Source organism: Vombatus ursinus, unplaced genomic scaffold, assembly GCF_900497805.2.
Source record: "Vombatus ursinus unplaced genomic scaffold, bare-nosed wombat genome assembly UNPS02005264.1, whole genome shotgun sequence".
Taxonomy (NCBI): domain Eukaryota; kingdom Metazoa; phylum Chordata; class Mammalia; order Diprotodontia; family Vombatidae; genus Vombatus; species Vombatus ursinus.
Window position 1 is genome coordinate 954,942 of NW_020945042.1, and position 20,172 is coordinate 975,113.

Consider the following 20,172-nt stretch of genomic DNA (forward strand, 5'->3'; position numbering starts at 1 on the left):
AGTCTGAAGAGCCCCATGACTTCACATGGGCAGGCCTCTTTTATGCCCTCAGGTGACCATGGAGCCATGTCAACAGACTGAGTTTTAGTTCCCTGAGCCGATCAAATCTCAAGGACAGTTTCCATACCCTTTAAAGAAAAAAAAAAAAGAAATAAAAACAAGTCTAGCCTGCATTAGGCAGGGTCTTAGGAAAAGCTAGCATAGCCTCCTTGGGGCCAGTGTATAAGGGAGAGATATTGTCAGATATTATTGCCCCAGGGGAAGGATGGGGAGAATTAGGAGAGGCTTCTTGTAGGAGAAGACATTGGAGCCTAGTTTTATAGATAGTTAAGGATTCTAAGAAGCTGAGGTGAGGAGGGAGAGTGTCTAGGCATGGGGGAGATGCTTGTGAAAAGGCAGTGTTAGGAGATAGGATGTTATGTGAGGGGAACATTAAATGGGCCCTGGGGATAGTGTGTATTCAGCCTGGAAAGATAAACTAGAGCTAGACTGAATGATTTTAAATACCAAATAATGAAGTTGATTTGGGGTTTTATCTGAGAAACAATAGGGAACCATGGAAGATTCTTGAGCAAGGGACTGCCATGTTGACTCTAATGGTCTTTATTACCCATTAGTATGGCTCTTTGTTTCATATCAAAAGCTTATGCTCAAATCTCAAGTCATGGTGAAGTCCTGAGTGGAAGAGATTGCAATCAAAATGGATAAGAATAATACTATTTAAAAAATCTTTTAATACTAACTCCTCTCATCTCCCTCCGCCCAGTTCCTCAAACGCTGTACAAACCCCCCCCCCCCCAAAGCCCAGGTAGACTTCAGACATGATGTTGAAGAAGTTGAATCAAAAGCGGTAAAGAAGCTATGGCTTCTTCACAATATGGCCAGGCACATTCAAATGGAGCCGATTCCCCACTCTTCTCCACTCTTTTTCTCCCTTCTGGTCCCCGTCATAGGCTCAGACTGGCAAGGCTAATAGCGGCAATATTACTGGTAGCTGACAGTTATATTGTACTCTAAGGTTTGCAAAAGCATTTTTCATATATTATCTCGTCTGATCCATGTGACAGCTCTGTGAGATAGGAACGGTGGGTGTAATTACTGCATTTTACAGAAGAGGAAACTGAGGCTTAGAGATATGAAATAGCTTGTTTATGATTATATGGTTAGGTGGTGTTGGAAACCAAATGTGAATTCAGATTCACTTAACTATAAGCCCAACACTCTTTCTGCTACTTGTCTAGAAACAACAAGATGATGATGATGATGATGATGATGATGATGATGGTGGTGGTGGTGGTTACAATGAAAACAACAACTGGCACTTACATAGAGTTGTAAGGTTTGCAAAATGCTTTTGAAAAATTATGTCATTTTATCCTCACAACAGCCCTGGGAGGCTGTTATTATCCTCATTTTAGAGACGGGAAAACTGAGGCAGACAGAGGTGTAAGTGACTTGTCCAGGGTCACGCAGCCAGTAGAAGGATTGAGTGTCATCCTCTGTTTTTAAGATTAGATCATGAAGGGCGTGGGGCTCCTTTGTTTTCAGCATTTGATCAGAATGAGGCTGTTGGTTTTCTTGCAGTCGCCACAGCTCCCTTGACCTCAGAGGGGAAACACTAGTCTGACTCTCCTCACGTGGGACGTAAGCAAATTGTCGGGCCTGCCAGGCATGTTGGAGATCCTGTGGGTGCAACTCCAGGGAGACCAAGGGTAAGACAATCAGTCCAAGGAGACAGTTAATTTTAGTACAAAAGATGTTAGATGTGATTTATTTCCATCACCAATGAACCAGAAGAGCTAACAATCATCAGAACAAAAAAACAGAACCAGCAAATACTCCAGGTTAAAACGGCTTGCATCAGCTGAGGTCCACTATACCATCTGCAAGGAGAGCAGGCTTCTGCGAAGCCTGTGCAGAAGCTATTTTAGAATAGTTTGTCGATTGAAGGGCACTTGGGTAGTAAAGGGGCTAGAGATATGAGAGTGGAGAGAGGAAGGAGAAGAGAAGGAGAGAATCAGCATTATCATAAAAAGGGGTCACAGCAACAACAAAATCTATGCTAATTTGACTGCTTTAATTAATTTCAGCTTGATTGTTGAAGATCCTTTCCATGGGTCCCCTCATGACAGATGCCTATGCTGTCCCTGCGATCAAGGGTGTATGTATCTGTTCGCATGCCTCTGCCTTCCCTTCTCTCCAGGCCCTTCTGTAATCCCACACACTTTGGTTATCTACTCTGTCAGGTAGGTTGTTTTCTATTCCATCAGTTGGAAGCAAAGGGATGTAGTAGAGAGTTCGTTGGCTTTGCATTTGAACCCAGAGCCTGTGAGTTCACTCTATTATCTGCCAGCTGCACGAACAAGTTACTTAATGTCTCTGGGCTTCACTAGCCCATCTACAAAATAATTGTGGCTTGAATATTTTGAGGGGGTCAGACTGGATCAGAGGTTCTTAATTTTTTTATATGGCATGGACCCCTTCTCAGAATAATATTTTTTAATGCATAAAATAAGATACATAAGATTACAAAGGAAACCAATTATATTGAAATGCAATTGTCAATACATATATATGTTATGTGCGTCAATATATGTCAACATATGTAAATATATGTCTACCTATGTCAATCTCTATTTATATAGGTATATAGGGATATATACATATACATACACATACATATATACACACATACATACACATATACACTAAGTTCATGGTTCCCAGGTTAAGAATCCTTAGACTAGAGGATCTTTAAGGACCCTCCTTCATCTAAATCCTATGCTGGTTGCTCTTGTGCTAGAGTCCACTGTTAAGGGTCACCAAAGACATTTATATGGTACTTAAGGTATTGTCACATTTTATATACATTATCATATTCAGCCCTCACAACAATCATATGAGGAAAGTGTTAGATATTATTATGCCTATTATACAGATGAGAGAATTGAAGCTGGGTCCTTCTTGTATTTTTTTTTATAATTATCTCAGGTAGCTAGAACTTTGCCCCAAATGGTTACCTGTGTTTAACCCACCAAGGGGCACCCTTCCCAGTTACCTGAGAGAATTGAGGCTGGGTGACTTCTTGTATTTTTTTTTAAAATTATCTCAGGTTGCTAGAACTTAGCCCCAAATGGTTACCTGTGTTTGACCCACCAAGGGGCACCCTTCCCAGTTACCTGATCCAGTTACTTGACTCAGTGTGGTAGATCTCATGCTCACCTTGCCACTTCTGCCCTTTATCCAATACAAGGGAGTATTTGAAGAGAACACTAATGTCTCTAGAGTTTTAGGGAACCGAAACTTTTATCACTCAATATTGTCTTTTTGTGGGTGGAAACCTTGTAAGAAGAATGGGAATGTGGTCAGTATGGATGTATCTAATGGGAATCTTGGCTAAAGCCAGCAGCCACTTCAAAACCTGTGCTTTCCTCTCTCAGTTTGATAATTCTGAGAATTCAATTCGTGTGAACATGGCACAATGGAGTCTACCATGAGCATGGCTTGGCTAGACACATTCTTTACTTGTGAACAAAGAAATAAAAGGAGTATAATCAAAATATAATAAAACTACCATTGGTACTGTTTGTCCGGAGTTTCTTCCAGGCCCATTCTGTGCATAACCATTCTATAGTCCTGCTCCAAATCTGAGTTCCCAGACACAGTTCTGATATCTAGGCCTAGCTTCCCCACTGGGGATTACAAGTATCCCAAATATTAGATTTTTGCAAATGTCCCCAAAGTACTTCCTTCACAAATCTATACCAAATTCCATAATATACATTAAGCATGTTGCAAAGTCTTAAAGTGCTTTATAAATGTCAGTTATTATTATCTTTGGTGACCCTTAGCAGTAGAATCTAATGCAAGAGCACTATAGAAATACATATACATATATTTTAATAACTACATGTTAATATAATTGGTTTTCTTTGTAATTGTTTCCTTTAGCACTCTTGGCCTAAGTGCCCCCCATGGGCTTTCCCATGGCCTCCCAAGTGGTCACAGTCAAGTCAGCCTGGGGAATGAAGATGGAATGGAGTGGGTGATGGGTCCTGATGCTGTTGCTTTTACTTTTCCAGCTTTGACACTGCCAGGAGTCTCATTTTCCTTGTCTCTTGGCAGTGTTGCTCATTAGCTGGGCTGCATAGTGTTCTCATTGCTCCCCAAGGCTGGTATATCATGAGAGACTTAGCAAAGCATAGTCAAAGGTTGGCCAACTCTGTGGAAAAAGTCCTCCTTAAACCATTGCTCTTTCCTCCCCTTTTTGGACCCTGGGGAAAGACAAAACCAAACTTCATTGTTTTCCCGGCCTGTACCTCTAGCTCTCCTTCCATCTTCCCTGGCTGATCCCCTTTTCTCCCTCACATCTTTAATCATCACAACAGGAAGGGAAGGGTAGAGTGAGGGTGCTACAGGTGTTTATGTCTTATCTCTCTACTAGCCTGAAAGCTCCATGGAGGCAGGCTCCAATTCTTTTCAAAATAATTGCATAGGCTTACAAAGCACATTACAAATGTTAACTCATTTGATCCTCACAAATGCCACAGAAAGTAGGTGCTATCATTATCCCCATTTTACGGATGAGGAAATTGAGGCACAGAACATTTATTTAAGTAACTTGCCCAGAGTCACAACAGGTAGTAAGTGTCTGAGATCATATTCAAACTTGAGTCTTCTGGACTCCAAGCCCTGTACCCTATTCATTGTGTCATGGAGCTACCCTAAAATTTTGTTCACTTCACAGTAACTGGTACAATGCTTTTTCCTTAATATTTAATGAATGTTTATTGAATGAATAAATAGACTTTTCCTTTTATTACTACACAGGCTAGGACAGCCTCTGAATCTAATGTACAAGAGACTGGTTAAGAGAGATGACAACTAGCTAGAGAGCTAACAATTCAGGCTTCACAAATTAAAAATCAAGACTCTCCTTTTAAAGAGGAGAAAAACCCTCTACCTTTATCCACCCCCTTTTCTTCTTTTCAGGTCGCAAATTCCCAGAGGAGTTTCAGGAGCCCTGAAATTTGTAGAGATGCATTTTCCTCTGATGTTATTTAAATGAGGAAAGAATCCATATTGGTCAGCCTCTGGCATGAGGGAAGAGAAAAACCATTGCTGAAATTACAGAATCACAGAATGTGAAACTTGGAAGGGACTTTTTCAGCCAACTCCTCCAAACTCGATGGGGAAGGGAACTCTATTGTCACACACCTGATTCGTGGTCCCACCTCCAAGCTGAAGGAATCTCTCTGAGCACTGGGAAAGTCACCATCTCATGAGGCACTTTGGAACTGTTCCCAACAGTTTTCATTTTTCAGGAAGTTTTTCCTGAGCCTTATATTTATGAAAGGAAAACCTTCAGAGAGCGCTCTGCTTTGCTATTCAACACTAAAGGATAAGCAGGTTTTTCTTGCTCTCTACCTTTTGGTAGCCAGACTGAACAGTAGCCTCAGGCACAGGCCTTAATCCCATAGAGAATTCTAATCTAGCCATTCACACACAGGACGAGTTTTATGTTGAATCTGCATTATTTATATTTTCTCCATCACTTTCTTAAGTTTATAACAATAAATGGAGCCCTGATTTGTAGCATTTATAAAGGCTGACATTTAAAATTTAACAATAGGCTCTGGTGAGCTGGTTTGAGCTGGTTCCCTCACATCCCTGACTGCGTCCTATTGCACCTAATTATCTGTCCCTGCCTCAGCCTGCTCACCTGCCTGGAATGGATCTTGCCCAATAGGCCAGCAGGAAGCAGGCACTTTGGGCCACCCCTACTCCTCTTGCCAATGCGGAGACTCTATTTTCTCCCATAAGGAAGAGATTGAGGGTTAATCCACCAATCAGGAAATAAAAAGGGAATCGCCATAATTGGCCTTGCCACTATGATGTCCAGACCTCCAGGCCCCCAGGCATCGCCATCTGACCTACCAATGCAACCTAAGGTCCCCTGGGCCATCTGACTTACATCTACATCCTCAAGATCATTAGGGTCGATGAAACCACCTATAAGTGTTGTCGCTCCCATTTAGAATGTGAGATGATTAGCATATTGCTTCCCTTATGAATGGATGAGGGAGGAGAGACTTTGGAACTCAAAGTGAAAAAATGAATGTTAAAAAAAATCAGCCCATTTAGAGCAGAAACTATTTTGCTTTTTCTAGTTGTATCTCTAGCTCTTAGCACAGTGCTTGGTAAAGTACCTAATAAATTATTTTTCCTCTCTCCCTCTTTCCTTCCTTCCTTCCTTCTTCCCTCATTTTCCCCTCCCTCCTTCTTCCCTCCCTCTCTTGCATCTTTTCTTTTTTCTTTTATCCCTTCTTTCCTTCCTTCTTTCCTTCCTTCTTTCTTTCCTCCCCCCTCTAAAGTGCTCTATTTTAATTCAATTAAACTCATATCAATTTAATTCAGTTGGCATTTATATATTTAATATTTTATTTTTTCCTAATTACATGTAAAATAATTTTAACATTCACTTTTTAAAAGTTTGAGTACCAAATTCTCTCCCTCCTTCTCTCCCCTAGCTCCTCCCTGAGATGGAAAGCAATTTTATATAGGTTATACATGTGCAGTCATGCAAAACATATTTCCATATTACTCATGTTATGAAAGAAAACACAGACAAATAAAACCCAAGGAAATAAATAAGACCAAAAAAAGTGTGCTTTGATCTGCATCCAGACTCTATCAGTTCTTTCTCTGGATGTAGATAACATTTTCCATCATGAGTCCTTTGGAGTTGTCTTGGATCCTTGCATTGCTGAGAAGAGCTAAGTCTATCAAAGTCGGTCATTGCACAACATGGCTGTTACTGTGTGCAGTGTTCTCCTGGTTCTGCTCACTTCACTCAGTATCTGTTCATTTAAGTCTTTCCGGGTTTTTCTAAAGACTGCCTGCTCATAATTTCTTATAGCACAATAGTATTCCATTACATTCATATACCACAACTTGTTCAGCCATTCTCCAAATGATGGCCACCCCCTCAATTTCCAATTCTTTGCCACCATAAAAAGAGCTGCTAGAAATCAGTAAGCGTTTATTCAGTATTTACTATTTGCAAGACAATATGCTAAATATTTGGGATACAAACACAATTTTTTTCCCAAAACAAAGAAACGAACAGTTTTTGCCCTCAAAGAAGCTTATATTTTATTGGAGATAGGGAGAAGAAACCACATACACTAAAAACAAAGAATATAAAAGATACATTAAGGAGGAAAGGAGCACCCACTACTTGGGGAGGGCTCAAAGAAGGCTTCCTGTAGGAAGCAGTGCCTGACTGAGCCTTTCTTCCTGTATCTCTTTAACTTCTCCTTATCCATTTCTCCTTCCTGCCTCTACTCAATGCCTCTTATGTCCTGTACATTCCATACAGTTTGTCTTTAGCTATGTGGGCTGGGAATGAGTTGCCTATATGCTCATAATATTGAGCAGTCTACCAAATGCAACAAAGAATTCCAGACAGGAAAGGGAAAAAAAAAACCACATTCCTTGATAAGGGCCCTTGGTAGCTCTTTGATCTTTCCAACATCCCCATAGACTAACCCTAAGGGATCACAAGCTCCTATCAACTTTACCCTGGAATGCTCTTATGTTAACAGTGTGTTGGGATATCACACCCACCATAGTTCCCCTTTAAATTTTGAGGCAGAACAAAGTGAAAGCACCTCTGCATTTAGAGTTAAAGGATTTGTATTCAAATTCTGGAACTCTGTCATTCCTGTTAGTGGGGCTTTGGTCAAGTCATCTTTGAGCCTCAGTTTCTTCATCACTTTATAGTACCTATAAAATGAATAGGCTGAACCCTATGGTCTCTAAGGTCCCTTTCAATTGTATATCTATGATCCTTAAACAGGCTGAGCCCTGATTACCTCTCCAACCCAATTATCTTGATTGCTAAAGGCTGGGACTCAAATCCGGTACCCAGTATGGTATTTCTACACAAAGACAGCCAAATCCTTTACTTGCATCCTTCAAGAGTTTCCTTGAACATTTTCTGATTGTGTTTCTGAGTCCATGGTGGCAGCAGCTCTCAGAACAGTTAAGTTTTCTATTTATCCCGAGGCCAGGAAAAGGCACAGATCACTGCAGTGTAAAATTACCAGTGCTTTTGACAGTGACCTGGAAGAACTATGGAATGAAGAAATTTAACCCTGGGAGTTGAGGTTCAGCCCCAGGCCCATCTTAACCAAGAAGTTCGGCTCAATTATACAGGTCACAGAAAGTTCTGCTAGTCTTGAAAACATTGAACTCATCAAAGTTGAGTTAGGTGGAGTTGGCACATTAGAGTGCCTTGATAAATGGGGAGACGTTGACACTATATACTGTATTTTCTTGCTTGTTTTTTTCCCAGGCTATTCCAATCCCAGCCCCAATTTTCAGAAGGTAATATGTGACTCCAGCTCCCCCCCTCCCCAATAATTTCTTTTGTCAGGGGCAGTAAAAGATTTGGTAAGAGGAGTTAGAGATGTGTGAACTATAATAATAAGTATTATAACTAACATTTATATAGCACCTACTATGTGTCAGGCACTGCGCTAAGCTCTTTACAATTGTTATCTTATTTGATCCTCAGAATAACCCTGAGAGATAGATACTCTTAGTATCCCCATTTAATAGATGAGGAAACTGAGGTAAACAGGGATTAAGTGACTTGCTTAGGGCCCAGCAGCCATTAACTGTCTGAGGCTGTATTTAAACTCCAGGCCTGTTAGACTGTCTATTGTGCCACCTAGCTTCCCCTTTAACCTCACTTGATTGAAGAAGAGGAGTTTTTAGCCTTTTTTTTTTTTGCATCTTGAACCCCTTTGGCGGTCTGTAGCAGCCTATGAACCCTCTTTCAGAATAATTTTTTAAATCGATAAAATAAAATGCAGAGGGTTACCGAGAAATTTATTTCGATTGGTATACTGTTATCAAAATATATTTAAAAATTTTCATGGATATCAGGTCTAAGAACCTCTGGTTTAAAGAAAAAGGATTTGATTCTGGAATTTATTCGTACCTTTGGACCTGCTCTTCCCAAGGCTTGGATTGGTTGAAGGAACTTAGAATGTTTAGTATATAGAAGAGAAGACAAGGAAGGACATGGCAGCTATCTTCAAGGATTTCAAGTATCTTCCCATGTGGAAGAGGAAACATACTTGTTCTGGTTGGTCCTCAATGGTAGAATCAGAAGCAAAATACTTGAAAGGTGAAAAGAGGCAAATCTAGGTTTGATGTCAGAAAAACCTTCAGAAACAGAGTAGGTCGTAATGAGAGGCACTGGGTTCTCCCTCATTAGAGACCTTAAAGCAGCAGCCAGATGGCCACTCATCAAACATGTAATAGAGGGTCAGTCAGTCAGTCAATCAACATCATTTATTTAGTGCTTACTGCATGCAAGGTACTGTGCTAAGTGCTGGGGATACGAAAAAGAAAAACAATCCCTTCTCTTAGGGGTTGGACGTGGATACCTTTCTGGCTCTAAATTCTGTGATTCTGCAATTTAGAATTGATGTAGCTTCATCCTGAATCCACAGGGTCATGATGTAAGAAATGATAGCAACTTACCCCTGTCATCCCTATTCTTTTTATTTTAGCAGTAACCATGCAGAAGATGTAAAGGGCTCATAGGAGACCATAAACAGATATAATAAATGCATAAAGCACTCACACAAACCCATAATCTCCCCCTTAGAAGGAAACTCAACTTTGGGTTGCCATTGGGGAACCCTCTATTCATCCTGGTAAAATTATTATTTTTTTTCCATGGTCCTTCCCAGACTTATAATGCCACTCTGTGGTTTAGTAGCCCCTCAAAAAGCAAACATATCTTAGGATCCTGGACAGGCAGCCTTATTTTTCTCTACATTTTCCAAATAACTTACTGTAAGTGTGTGTGTGTGTGTGTGTGTTTGTGTATGTGTGTATGTGTGTGAAGATACTGATCTGTTGTTCTTTCATGCCATGAATTTCATCCCCTTAGTGTTCCTCCAGCTGTGAGGCCATGAGGGTGATCCTCTTCTGTATCCAAGACTCAAGCTGCTTAGGAAATCCCCTTCTTTATGGAAGATCAGATCTCTATATACTTGAACTCTTGAAGTTACTATTGAGGCAACTCTCTAGGTTGGTGCTGCCCAAGAAATCTCTCTTCTCTATTACGAGGCTAGATTCTGGAACTATGCTACTCAGAACATTTCATTCCTCTTCTAATTAGAGGCAGGGGTACAGGGTCATTTTGTCTAACCCTGAACCATTTCACAAATTCAGACCTCCTTTTGAAGACTTCCACTGAGGGGAAACTCCCTATTCCTTAACATACATTGCCTATTTTTATTTTTTAGCAGTAATCGTTAGGGGGTTTTCTCTTACAGTAGCTTTGAATTGCAGACTCTTACCTTAAAGATTTTCTAGTCCAACCAACTCATTTTACAAATAAGGAAACTGAGTTATAGGGAAGTTGAGGTGGCCTGACAAGGTTACATGGCCAGTATGTGGCAGAGTCAGGACTTCAATCAAGTTTCCCATTTCTAGGGTTCTTTACAACAACCCCAAAGTTGAAACACCTGAAAACTCTACACATTACTCTTAGTTCTCCCTCTGACTAAGCAGAGCATATTTATTCCTCTTTTCCACATGATAGCCCTTAGAATACTTGAAGACAGTTATCTCTTCTCCCCTGAACCTTCTCTTCTCCAGGCTAATATGTTTCCAGTTCTTTTTACTAATCCTTATGTGGCATGGTCCCAAGTCTCCTTAATACCCTGGTCATCCTCCTCTGGCTACACCAACTTGTCAATGTTCTTACTAAAATATGGCACAGAGGCCAGCCACAATACTCAAGAGAAGGACTGAGACCAACAGAACTATAATCTCCTGTCTTCTGGATCCTCTGGCTCTCTTAATGCAGCCTTAGATCGCATTACCCTTTTCGGTGGCCATGTTGATTCATATTAAGATTGCAGTCCAGATTTTCCCCATCAAATTGCCATCTAGCCATATTAGTACCCCCCATCTTATATCTGTGCAGATGATATTTTGAATTGAATTGCAGGACTGCTGTGGGACTGTTCATTTCCTCTTATTAGATTCAGACTATTGTTTTTACCTGTCTTTTTGGATCCCAGTTTCATCACAGAATATGTTTTCTCTCTTTTCCAGATTTGTATTATTTGTATATTTTACAAACATGCCACCTATGCCCTTATCAAGCATAGGACCATGGATAGCTCCCTGGGGTCCCATGGCTAGGGAGCTTTCTTTAAGTTGACATCCAACCATTAATGACTGCTCTTTTCATGCAATCATCCAACATTTTCTGAACTAGTCTAGTTGTCCTATCATCTCACCCACATTGCTCCATCTTTCCCACAAGTATAGAATGATAGGCTTTGTCAAATGCTTCGCTGAAATCTAGATTAAATAATGTCTGAAATGTCCTCTTCATCTACCAGTCTAGTCATGTTGAGGCTATCAGTCTAGTAATCCTGTTAAAAAAGGAAATAAGGTTAGTGTGGCATGACCCATTATCCATGAAGCCAAGCTTGGCCATTGAGTCCTTTTCTTGATATTTATCAACCATGCTCTTTACAACGTGGGCACTACTCACCTTTCCAGTCTTCTTCACTTTACTCCTTTTCACACTTACAGGCCATACCAGCTTGTTTGTGTTTCCTTGCATGCAATGCTTCAACTCCCATGTATATGCCTTTGCCCTGGGTATCTTCCAATCTTGAAATGCTCTCCCTATCCCTCTCCTGCCTCTTAGATGCTTCATGATTCAATTCAAAGGCTATCTTTTGCAAGAATCCTTTTCTGGTCCCCTCAGTTAGAGTACAGCTTTCCCCTTAAAGGTCACCCAGCATCTAATCTGCATGAATCTTTTATATATCTATTTTTTTTTTGCTTTTTTTTGGTGAGGCAATGGGGGTTAAGTGACTTGACCAGGGTCACACAGCTGGTAAGTATCAAGTGTCTGAGGCCAGATTTGAACTCAGATCCTCTTGACTCCAAGGCCGGAGCTCTATCCACTGCACCACCTAGCTGCCCCTATATATATATCTATTGATGTACATGCTCTCCCCTATTAGAATGTGAGCTGCCTGAGGACAGAGACTTTTTTCTTTCTTTGTATCTGGCACTTAGCTGCTAGAAATCAGAATTAAATTTTCTCTCCAAGAGTTAGCAGCTCCCATTCACCTCCCTTTTATTTTGGAAATTGGGTCATTGGCCCTTCCCCATTCCTGTGACATCACTCCTGTTCTCCACAGTCCTTTAAAGGTTACTGACATTGGTTCAGCAATCACATTTGCTTATTTGCTAAGTCCCTGGGATATAGCTCATCTGGGCCAGGTGAATTACACTCATTGAGTGCTGCAAGGTAGACAATTCTGTTCTCCTAAATTCAAGGATGTAAGACTGACTAAGCATGTTATTTCCTCCTTATCATAAACACTAGTATAACATAGCTATTGTCTCTCAAGTTTCTCGTTGTCTCTATTTTACTTACTAGTTCTTATTAGTCACAAATCAGATGCAGAGGGGCAATCCTTCCACCTTCTCACAAGATGAAAGGTAAGTCAAGAATTTATCAACAACTCTCTTTTAAGAGGAAGAAAGAGAGGAAGAGATGAGAGAAAAAGACAGAAGAGGCAGAAAGATGGACAGACAAAGAGACAGAAAGACAGAGAGAGATAGAGACAAAAAAACAGAGGCGAGTGGGAGAGGGAAAGAGGAAAGCAGAGAAACAGAGAGAGAGGGAGAAGGAGGGAGACAGAAAGAGAGAAGACAGAGAGGGAGACAGAGAGACAGACAGACAGACAGTAGAGGGAGAGAGACAGAGGCAAAGATATATAGAGAGAAGAAGAGGGAAGAAGATAGAAACAGAGAGAATGACAGAGAAAGTCAGAGTGAAAGACAGAGAGACACACACACAGACAGAGGGAGGAAGAAAGAGAGAGACAGAGAGAAAGAGAGAGAGTGACAGAGAGAGTCAGAGAGAGAGACACACACAGAGAGAAAGAGACAGAGTGAGGGAGGGAAAGAGAGACAGAGAGAGACAGGGAGAAAGAGACACAGAGAGAGAGAGAGACAGAGAGAGAGAGAGACAGAGAGAGAGAGAGAAAGAGAGAGAGAACCTTAATAGTTGAAATCTCCCACTGGTAGCATATCCTGCCTCCCCAAAATTTCTGTAATTTGGGTCAGGACCCAGGAAAGATGGTAACTACATTTCATTTTCATGCAGCACGGAGCTATGTTTCTTTGACTTGCCTGCTTGTGAAACTTAGAAAACTTATCCTTTGTAATCTCTGATCATAAGATATCAGATGTGGAACACCTACAATCCTCAAAGCCCCCAACATTAGCTCAGTAAAAACATACTAAGGTATTGATCCTATCCATGGCAGTTCCTCTTTTTTCTTCCTTTCCTTCTCCCCAAGTTCTTGATCTTATCTTAAGATTTCTCTTAAGATGCAGTCAAGTTGTTTCAGAGTTTCAGGGCATCACAGATCCCAGCAGCTTCTGGGATCCAGAAGCCAGCTGCTCCTTTTCTCTCCTTGCTTGAGTTTCTTCTTCTAATACATGAAGAGATACCTTCCATAGCTGGTTTAGGCTTTAAATGTTCTCTAACTATAAAAGTTAATGTTGCTGATGCTGCACACCTAAAAGGAAGGGTTTATCAACTATACTATAAATATTTGAGTGCGGCACTCTTAATCCAATGTGTCAGATAAGAGGAAATCATGTTAACATATATTTATGATTTATCACTCCTCTCTTAACACTGGAGATTTCCGAAACTGAACCATCACTTCTGTTTGGTGGCGCCTAATACAGGGGAGTGGGTAGAACCATGTAAAATTTATGTACCTCTGTCTTTGTGATAGCAAAAACCCTCAAATTCCCAAACTGACCCTTGGATAGTCATCTTAGTACATCCCTACTTCCTTCTGTGATTACAATGACTCAACTAGATAGTATAATATAGAATAACAATGAACAAAAGCATCTAGACAGCCCTTGGGCAGGGCCAGGATGGTGTGGCAACACCCTATGGCATAGCAGAAGACAGGATGCCCTAGGACAGATATGAAAATGTCAAGGACAGGCAGGCTGAGTTTGCAGGGCAGCCTTGGTGGCATGTGCTGAGAAAGGACAGGTTCATGGGATTATATATTAAGATTTGGAAGGGACCTTAGACATCGACTAGCCCAATCATCTTATTTTATTCTGTTTTATTTTTAAATAAAAGCCATCATTTTGCAGAGAAGAAAACTGAGGTCTAGAGAGGTTGTGACATACTAAGTTCATGAAGTAGCAGCAGCAGCAGCAGTAGCAGTAGAAATAGTAGTAGTAGCAGCAATAGTAGTACTACTAGTAGTAGTAGCAATAGAGCAGTAGCAGCAGCAGCAGCAGCAGCTAGAATTTATAGAGTGCTTCAGAGTTTTCAAAATGCCTTATGAATGTTATCTCACTTGATCCTCATAATAATCATGGTAGGTAAGTGCTATTATTATCCCTGTTTTTCATAAATTAAAAAAGCTGAGTTAAGAGAGATTAAGTGACTTGCCCAGGGTCACACAGCTAGTAAGTTCCTGAGGCGGGATTTAAACTCATCTTCCTGATGAAAAGCCCAGTCTCTATGCACTGTACCTTCTAGGTAGGTATTAAGGGTCTGGGAACTGGATTAAGTACATTAAGGACCCACTGTGTTCAGGAAATTACAGAGCTCCATTAATAACCCCAAGCTTCTCCCTTAAACAAAGACCAATATTTTAATGCTAACATTCTACCAGCATTGCTCTGTGACGGTGAGAAATGGAATACCATAGTTTTTGAAGAACTGAAAAAAAATGAATATCACACAGAAAGCCTAGGAAAGATGCATGGTGGGAAGGAGGAGGCTGTGGTATCTAACCAATGAGGAACTTGAAATAAGAACCATAATGAAAGAGATCAGAGAAATGAATGACAGGAAGAGAAGATGGGTGGGTTATACAGTGAGGGTGAAGTATGACAGGTGGCTATTGTGTGCTGTTAACAGAATTTAAGGAAGACCTCTAGAACTTTGGGCCAACCTCCTTAATAGGAGGCTATTGATGAGGGTTAGAGAGGATGGCCATGCCTGGAAGGGCTGCAATCTGCCTTGTTAGAGGGAATATCCAGATCAATGAGATCATGGGTCCATTTCAATAGTTGAGTATTAAGTAAGGATTCACAATTGACCATCTCAAGTAAATAAAATAACCTCCAAAAGCAAACAAACACACACACACACAAAATCCTGGCAAACTGTAAAGAAACATGTAACAACAAATTTTCTAGAAAAGCTACAAAAGAAGGGAATGGGCAGGAAGGGAAAGTGATGTGAAGCCAACCTGAGAATGAAGATTGGAAGCTGGCTTGTGCCAGTACCACAATGAATAGGAGGTATGAGTTATAATCTGGGACATTTCACTAGCTGTCTAGACCTGTCTAGTCCTCACCAGCCCTGGCTGGTGAGCAAGTAGTACCAGGATAGGTGAGGATTATCTTTGTTAATCCTCCTGATTCAAATCTGGGTAGTAGGAAGTACTCATGTGCATTTCTTCCTCTGTGACCATGATTGTTTTCAGTCCTTCACTTTTGGGCAATATTTCCACTGTGTCTCTATATATGATGAATTACAGATATTTTCAATTGTTTTTGAAATGGATTGTGTTTTGTAGAGCCTCCTAACACGGTGGAGTTTCTTCATCACACACTTCTCCCAAAGGAAGCATCCATTCAGTCTAAAGGACTCACAACAGCCTGGCCAGCCATCTGCCCAGCATCCTCGGACAGTAATGCATGCAGGCTAGTATTTGTGAGGATGCTGATAAGACAGTTAACATAAACCACTGGGGGAAAGCCTACAGGAAATGATCTGGGCATTTAATTCCTTCCAAGGAAGAAAAGAAGGAAGGAGGAAAGGGAGGAAGGAAGGAGGGAAGAAGGGAAAGTGGGAGGGAAGGGAAGAAGGGAGAGAAAGAGAAAGAGAAGGAGGGAAGGAAAGAAAGGAGGAAGAGGGGAGGAAGGAAGGATAGAAGGAAGAAGAGAGGCCCCCTGATGTTCTCTCACTATAGCCGTGGGCTAGAAAGTGCTTCAGCTTTGCTGTTTGGCAATGTTTGCTACTGGGTGAAATGGATTTCTAAGTCTGAGACCCCTCAAGCAGGTCTTGGCCCAGTGACTTTTATAAGCATTTGTGTTTGTTTTGAGAAGGCAGGAGCAATCGTCAGGAACTAAAAGCTTTTATTATTTAATTAAAAAAAAAGACCACGTATGTGTGTATGTGTATTCATGTTCAGTTGTTTTATGAAAGCACAAATATAGTGAGTTCCTTGGTGCATTTATACCTTGTCTAGACCAGTGGGCTACAAATGGCCATGGAATTTTAGGGTTTCCATAGCATTTGACTTCTTTGAAAGACAGTGTAGTCATGGCAATTATCTAGGTGAGAGGATTTGAGGGCTTGCATTTAGGTGGTTGCTGTTTGAATACACAGGAGAAATGAGATTTGAGAGGTGCTATGGAGATAGAAATGACTTGATAAGTGGGGTGAAGGAGAGTGAGTTGAGAATAACACCATGCTTGTGAGCCTACTGGACTGGAAGAAAGGTATGGCCCTTGGCAAACATAGGGAAGTTTGGCATAGGGATGGGTTTTGGAGAAAACATCGTGAGCTTTGTTGAGTTTGAGATGTTTCCCAGTCAGTTTGAAATGTCCAATAGGCAGCAGGTGACATGGGACAGGAGCGCAGGAGAGAGACTGGGACTGGATATATATCTGAGAATCATCTTCATAGGGATGACAATCAAACCCATGGGAACTGATAAGGTCCCATAGACAGAGTAGAGAGTGAGAAGACAAGTGGGCCCGGAACCTAGCCCCAGGGAATATTCAGAGTTAGGGTACCATATGGATGGTAAGGATATGGCGATATGGAGAGGACTACATTGAGGGGCATTGCTTCTAGGACTAGGGAGGTGATCATCCCATTGTACTCTGTGTTTGTCAGATCTCATTTGTTGTTCAGTTGTTTGAGTTGTGTCTCACTCTTCATGACCCCATTTGAGATTTTCTTGGCAAAGAGACTGGAGTGGTTTTCCATTTCCTTCTCCAGCTCATTTTACAGATGAGGGCAACTGAGGGCAAACAGGGTGAAGTGACTTGCCCAGGGTCACACAGCTAGCAAGTGTCTAAGGCCATATTTGAACTCAGGAAGATGAGTCTTCCTGACTCCAGACTCAGCACTGTATCCATTGCACAAACTAGCTGCCTCATTGCTTTGTGTTCTGGACACTATGCTTTAAGAGTGATATTGATAAGCTAGAGTAAAGCCAGGATACAACAACCAGGACAGTGAAGGGCCTTGAGTTCATGTGATATGAGGCCTGGTGGAATGAAATGGGATGTTTAATCTGGAGAAGGGAAGACTCAGGGACCATATGGGAGCTGCGTGGAAATAATTAAAGAACTGTCACAATCAGGAGGGATTAGCCAGAATGATCAGAAGTAATGCAAAGAGGCAAATGTAGGCTTGGTGTCAGGAAAAACTTTGTTAACAATTAGAGATATCCACAGGTGGCATGACTACTTTGAGAGGTGATGGGCTCTCTCCCTTCGGGGTCTTTAAGCAGAGGTGAGGGGTATGTTATAGCCGAGATTCCTTTAACATACAGGTTGAGCTGGGTGGAATAGATTGCTCCTGGAGCACCTTCCAAACTTCAAGCTCTGTGAAAAGACTGGGGAGCAGTTCTACAGGTAAGAAGAGCATCACAAGGCAACGTCACAAACACCCAGAGCAAAGACAGGAGGAGATAATGTCCAGTGTAGCTCTAGTGCATCCTTCATTCTCCAAGAGGACCAATGATAGCAGGACGGTCATGTCCTGTGCAAGTGCATTAGTGCAGCAGAGATCGAGAAGGAAGGAGATCAAGAAGACTGTCTGAGCTGTCAATTAAGAGGTCTTTGGTAACTTGCCTCAGCTGTCTTGAAATCTGCTGTTGACCCTTTAAACTTTCTTGGAGGACACTTTTGTTGTATGTATGTATGTATGTATGTGTGTGTGTATGTATGTGTGTATGTATGTATCTGTGTGTGTGTGCATGTATGTATGTTTACACACACATTCACACATGTTTTTCGTTTGTTCGTTTTATTATATCTTAGTGGAATTGAAGGACTGAGTTTAAATCCTACCTCTGACTCCACACCTGTATGTCTTTGGGGAAAGGATTTGACCTTAGGTTTCAGTTTCTAGGAGAGGAGGGGCATGGACTAGATAGAAGAGCTGGGTGGCCCAGAGGATAGTGCACCAGGCCTAGAGTCAGAAAGACTCATCTTCCTGAGTTCAAATCTGGCCTCAGACACTTACTAGTTGTGTGACCCTGGGCAAGTCACTTTACCCTGTTTGCCTCAATTTCCTCATCTGTAAAAATGAGCTGGAGAAGGAAATGGAAAACCACTCCAGTGTCTTTGCCAAGAAAACCCCAAATGGGGTCATGAAGAGTCAGACACGACTGAAAGAATTGAACAAAATGGACTAGACGACCTGCAGGGTCCCTTCAAGATCTGGAGTTGTGGACCCCTCCCATGACCTGAAGTGTTTTTTGATCTCCCAGGTACTAGTGTGCTACCTTCCCACCTCCTATGTATTTTATATTTACTTTGTTTGCAGTAATATCTGTAAATGTCGTCTCCTTGATAGAACAGTAAGCTTTCTGGGATCGGGCATTCTTCCATTTTTGTCTCCAGATGCCTAGCACCTAGCACAATCCCCAGCGCATGGTGTTAAATAAATACTCTTTGAATGAGATGCTGATCTGCCTCTTTCTAAAGTGCTGAAGCTCTTTTAAATCGTAACAACTCATTGTCGGGGCTCAAGGATGCAGCAGCTGGAAGATCAAGGCAGAGGATTACATGTAGCATCGCTGTGGCCTAGACTCTGTGGGGTTTTGCCTTCTGTTACCATCTTACTTCCCCCTACCCTTTAAAATTGTTTTCCTTCTGGGAGAAGGACATCTACAGAAATCCTTCTGTGCCCTATGGAAAGCATCCCCAATAAGAGATACGTTTCCTTTCTCCCTCCAGCCGTTGGAGGCCCATGGCCGTAACCCAGGCAGCAATGGCGCACCTGGACCATACCCCATTTTGTACAAGGATGGCACTGGGTCCTGCACTATCTGTGCAGACCTAAAAATAGCTCTCAATTAACATTGCATTTCAAGAATTGGAAAATTTCCCAGAAGTCCATTCTTTTTTTTTTCTCTTTTCTGTTTCATTACATTTTGCAGTAATAATACACAAGCCTGCAGAAAACATGACGGGTAATGAAAAAATGTAATTAATATAAGCAGTGTAAAGCATGTTTTTTTTTTCTCTGTTGTCCTTGCAGAAAATAGCTGCTTTAAACTGAGCAGGATGTGAAAATGCATAAAAAACTCAGTAATATGCTGTGGTTTGTAAATATCTTATGCAAAACAGTTAAGTCAACTGTTATTTTTTAACCTAGTGTCACCTATTCTTCTAAGATTTTTCTTAGTGGGGGGGGTGAAGGGGAGGAGCAGACCAAATAATTTGGATAACTGTATTGGTGTATGTGTCCAGGAGAGGTGAAGATAGAATGGAATAAACTCATAATAAGATCATGGACTTAGACCTGAAATAGACCTTAGAGTTCATTGAATCCAAACTTCTCATTTTATAGAAACTGAGGCACAGAGGTTGTGTCTTGTCCAATGTCATGTAGATATTCAATGTTGGGGCGGGGTGGGGGGGGAGCAGGGGCAGGTTTCAAGACAAGGTCTTATGACTTCAAGCCCACTGCTCTTTCTGCCACTCCACACTTCCACGAAGTACTAGAAGAGCCCCAAATCCTAAGTAAATAAGAAAGGCTGCAAGGACCTCTTTTCTCAATGGCTGTTATGCCCAGACAAAGTCAGTAGCAGTTCTCCAAGTGAACAACATGGGTTTGTATACCCGACTTGGAAAATCCTAACCTCTTTGCTTCTATTCCCCACCATACATCCCAGAGACCTTTGTGGACACATTTCAGGTTTATTATTTAATATTTTGCAGCCCTTCTTTATACCTTCGTGTCAGTATGGCACAGAGCTCTGAATTTGTTATCAGAGGACCTGGGTGGAAATGTTGCCTTTGTCATTT